The 5,009-nt window shown below is 47.9% G+C and overlaps 1 pseudogene; it reads right to left on the minus strand.

Moving 5' to 3' along the window:
* Positions 1-3,243: 3,243 nt before the first annotated feature.
* LOC103234410 (HAUS augmin-like complex subunit 4 pseudogene) lies at positions 3,244-4,700 on the minus strand (annotated as a pseudogene).
* Between the last annotated feature and the right edge of the window lie 309 nt (positions 4,701-5,009).

Raw genomic sequence — 5,009 nt, forward strand, 5'->3', positions numbered from 1 at the left:
AAAAGGAGGGAGAATATGAGTAAGTAAATAACAGTACAGAGTACTGTCTTCCCTCTGGCTGGACTCCGCCCTCGTCTCCATGGTGATGGGGCGCAGAGGGTTGGGGAAGACTGCTCTCACTCCTCCTGGGGTGAAGCGGACCAGGACACAGCCGCTGGGCAGGGCCTGGCTTGGTGGCCTTCCCTGTGCTGCACCTGCCTTTGGCTGGTGGCAGGGGTGGGATGTGCTCTGAGAAGATGCCTCTAACCACCCTTTTGGACATGACTAATGTCCATCCCAGGTGGTGCAAGGATTGCCTCCTCTGTCTTCCCAGAGCCCCTGGCACTGCCACATTCATAGTTCAGCTCATTCTGGCCCCAAATTGCCTTCCCCTCCAGACTGCAAGCTCCTCCAGGGGGCTTTAGCCAGGGATCCTTAATTCTGTTGTACCGTAGATGCCTTTGGGCAAAGCCAGTGGACCCTGTTTCTGAACAATTTTTTAAATGCATGTAGTAAAATACACAGAATTAAGAAAATAAATTATATTGAAATATACTTATTGACATTAAAATGTAATATAATAGATTTGCTTTTCTAGTAATACATTATAGCAGCAGGTCTGATAAGCATCATAATTTCAATGTAGGGATCACTATAAATGATACAGCATGATATCTGCAAAAACTGTGCTGTGAAATGGAGGCCTCTATGGCTTATATCGATGACAAGATCCCAGGTACTACTAATACTATTAGGGACATGCTCAATTTCAGCTCGAGGCTGGTGAACACAAAGTAACTTTTGGCTGGGCGAGGTGGCTTACACCTGTAATCCCAGCACTTTGGGAGGCCAAGGTGGATGGATCACAAGGTCAGGAGATCGAGACCATCCTGGCTAACACGATGAAACCCCATCTCTACTAAAAATACAAAAAATTAGCCAGGCGTGGCGGCATGCGCCTGTAGTCCCAGCTACTCGGGAGGCTGAGTCAGAAGGATGGCGTGAACCTGGGAGGTGAAGCTTGCAGTGAGCCGAGATCGCACCACTGCACTCAGCCTGGGCGACAGAGTGAGACTCTTTCTCAAAATAATAATAATAATAACTTTTTATCCATGTTCACAGACTCACCAGATTCTATTTATGGACCCCTTGGTGGGGTCTTCGGACTCCAAGGAAAGCCCCTGTTCATTCTCTATGCCTTCCTACCCCATCTTTCACCTCTCTCTCCCTTGTCACTCTACCCAGTTCCCTGGCCTTCTGGCAGTGCCACTTTGTGTGCTTTGTTTTGTTTCTGGAGATAGAGTTTCACTCTTTTTGCCCAGGCTGGAGTGCAGTGGCATGATCTCAGCTGACTGCAACCTCCACCTCCCAGGTTCAAGCGTTTCTTGTGTCTCAGCCTCCTGAGTAGCTGGGATTACAGGCACACACCACTATGCCCAGCACATTTTTGTGTTTTCAGTAGGGACGGGGTTTCACCATGTTGGCCAGGCTGGTCTCAAACTCCTGACTTCAGGTGATCCACCCGCCTTGGCCTCCCGAAGTGCTGGAATGGCAGTGCCACTTTGAATGCATTGAGTGCTTCCTAAGTCAGGGTCTTCTCCCCTGGTTGCCCCTGCTGCCTGGAATGTTCTTTCAGCCCCTTGACCTTGTCCCTCACTCCTCACCTCAGTTCACCTCAGAGCAGCCTCCCCAAAGGCCCCAGGCTAGATTTGGTATTTCCTGTTTTTCTTGCTACAAAACTCAGTGTCTTGCTTCTCTAGGACTTATTCAATTTATAATCGATTGTCAAACAAATAAACACAAAATAAGCCTATGTCCACCTGTGAACACTGTGCTTTGTGAAAGGATAGTGACCATATCTGTTTGGCCTTTTGCCTTAAATTCAGCTAGCAATATCTGCTACCTAAGTAGAGACGGTACAAGCCTGAAGAAGAGATGAATGAATGGATTTAAAAGGTTTAGACACTGTCCAGCTTGTCTTTGCACTTTTAGTGCTTAGCCCCATGTCTGGTACATTGTAGGTGCTCATTTAGTGATAGCCAAATGAATTAAAGGCTGGCTGGCTGAATAGAAGGTTGGGGGGCTGGGGTCGAGGCCTCACAGATGTGACCCTAGATCCTAAACCTTATTGAGATACCACCCATCCCATGGACTGCCTCCCAGGGTCCAGCTGTGTGATTAACTTGACATTCCTTTATTTTTTATTCCATCTCCCTCTTTCTAGTTTCTGATTCAAAAGTGGCTGATTTGGGGAACGAGTTCTGAGCACTCTGTGGGTTACTGTAGAAACCATCCTCCTGGCTGTCTCACCATCAGCGCCACCTCTCCGTGGGTCTGGAGTCTTGAGGAGCCAGGACTGGACTGGGACGTGAGGCTGGGTCTTCTGAGCTGTAGATGGGAGCAGGAAGATGTATCTCCACTCACGATCTCAGTGCAAGGCTCAGCTCTCTCCTGGCAACTCGTCCATCATCTGTTTCTGAGTTCTTCTGACATACAGGTACTTGTGCCTTTGATACTTATTTGCTTCCATTCAGTGATGAGCCATTTAACCACGCAGCCATCTCTGGACAATAAGACAGGAAGGCTGGGTCGGGGTCAGGGAGCAGGGGAGTGCTGGGAACTCAGGAGAGAACAGAAGAAAAGCAGGGAGGAGGCCCTTTCATCCCTGAACCACAGCATCCTCCTGCCCAGAGCAGGAGTTTGTTCTGCTTTTTTTTTCTTAGCAATATTCACCTGATTGAGTCCTGACCTTTCCCTGCGAAGAAGAAAGCCACGCTAGCGAAATTAAGGGAGAAATCTAATATTCATGAGGTGCTGATTACCCACAAATAGGATAGTGTCTTAAAGTAGATGGTGTCAGAATTGCAAAGGCTCTTGATAAATATGTATGTTTACGGGCCCAAACAGAAGTGGAATACAGTGTAGGTGCTGAATAATTCCTCATGAGGATGGAGACAGAGCCTGCCACAGCCCGTTCATCATCAGGTGCGGGGCTTAGGTGAGGTGTGATTATCTAGCATAATTACACGTGCCATGCGACATTCATGAAACCCAGCAGACATCTTTGTCTACGCAGGACAAGAAGGGGCTTCACTCTGAAGCACAGCAAACTTCCAAATTACTATTTAGCCTTTTGTACTTCAAGCTTGAGCCACCTTTCATAGGTGCTAAGTTAGGTATTCAGAGAGCCTGCTCAGGACTGGTTAGGTACCAGTTGGAATTAAAAGTTTCTCTCCCAAACAGCAGATGAACCAGATATTTTTTTTTTTTTAAGATACAATATCATAACTTTATTCAGGAGATAATCGAATACAAAACAGGACTGACACTGATACACAGCTATGCATAAAAATTATATAAATCTGCTTGCTAGATTTTCCAGAAGAGGCCCAGTCATTATAAAAAATAAAGGGAAACCAGGAAGGTGCCTAAATGACCGCAGTGTTTCAAGTAAGCATAAGCGTTTCCACACTCCCTTGTAGTGAAGGCAGCCCCAGGTGAAGGTGGTCCTACTAGCAGGAAGATTAGGAGGCAGCAGCTGTGCAGAAGCCATGTTTCCTGGCCCTGCCAGAGCTCAACTATAGGCCTTGTTGAACTCCCGGAGAGCCCACCGCTTGTTTTCCGTTGCCTGCCTGAGTACGGTGTACTGTTTCACCAGCCTGTCAGACTCCTCCCCAAGCACCTCATAGGAGTTCAGGACCTGTCTTGACTTCTCCATGTCCCGCTCCTGTAGGTGAATGGCTCCCTCCAAATGGTCCCTAATCAGACGATGAACTTCCACTTTCTCAACAGTGTAAGTGTCAGACAAAATCTTTAGCTCCTCCATCCTCAGCTTAAGGATCATAGCACTGCACTTGACTTCCAGGTACTGGGCATTGATGTGGTCTAGCTCGGATTGAGTCTTTAGCCGGTGTTCCTGAAGAAGCCTCTGCAGCAAAGTGGGGCAGCGGAGAAGCACCTGGGAGTAAGTAGCACTTTTCTTCTCCAGCAGCAACATCTGCTCCTTCTGCTGGCTCTTGGCATCCTGGCATTGCTGCTGCTCACCCACCAGGACCTCTGCGAGTTTCCACACCTTTGCTGCCTTCACGGTTTCACTGTCAGCATCTGAACTGGGATCATAGTAGTAGAGCAGAGTGAAACATTTCTTTTTGAGCTGCTCCTCTACTTCTTGCTATAACCGAACCCTCATCCACACCAAATCCTCTGAGCGTGGCATGAGTTCCAGAAGGTCCGCTTTCTCCATCCCCAGCAGTGGAGGTATCTCCCTCTCCTGGCTAGGACCTAAGAGTCGCATCAGTTTGGTTACAAGTAGCGGCTGTTCAAGGGTCTCATGAAACTTTTTGTACTCAGAAGTTACATTTGTGTCTTGTATCTTCACATAGTAGTCCGCAAGCAACTCTTGAATGACTCTATGTAAAATCTCAGACCTCAACCATGTTGTCTTATGCAGTCGAACTTTCTTCCATGCCTGAGCCTGCTCCTTTGCCAGGGTGAGGCTTAAGCCACTCTCATCCACATGCTGAGAGAGATTCAGGAGAAGCTTGCTGAAGTATGCGTTCTGTAACAAGTCTTCTTTACTCAGGTTACAAGGAGAAAGTTGTTTGCTGCACACCTGTTGAAGTATTTCCATCCCTTCTCCAGGTGAGCAGAAATCCCCGGATGCCATTTGATTTTCTTGGGATTCTAATCTGCACACCCTGGGACAGCTGAAGCTCTCAAGGTGGTGCGGGGAACCTCGGCTGGGGTGGGCTGGTCAGCAGCGTCTACACCCCAGAATCCACCTGCACTGGGGCTCCGGAACCTCTTGCTCCGGCCCGGCGCAGGGGCTGGGAGAAGCGAGGCCCGGAAAGACTAAGCTCCAGATATTGTTAATAAAACATCACCAGCTAGAAATCAGTTAGCACTCACACTTAACTTGCATTTTGTTTTTCTTCCTTTTCAGGGTTCTTTGGAGGAGGGATCAAGAAAATACATTTGGACAAATCCTTCGTCTCAAATATTTTCCCCTCATGAAACCAAAGGCATTGCTC

This window comes from Chlorocebus sabaeus, chromosome 6 (assembly GCF_047675955.1).
Source record: "Chlorocebus sabaeus isolate Y175 chromosome 6, mChlSab1.0.hap1, whole genome shotgun sequence".
In the NCBI taxonomy this organism is placed as follows: Eukaryota; Metazoa; Chordata; class Mammalia; order Primates; family Cercopithecidae; genus Chlorocebus; species Chlorocebus sabaeus.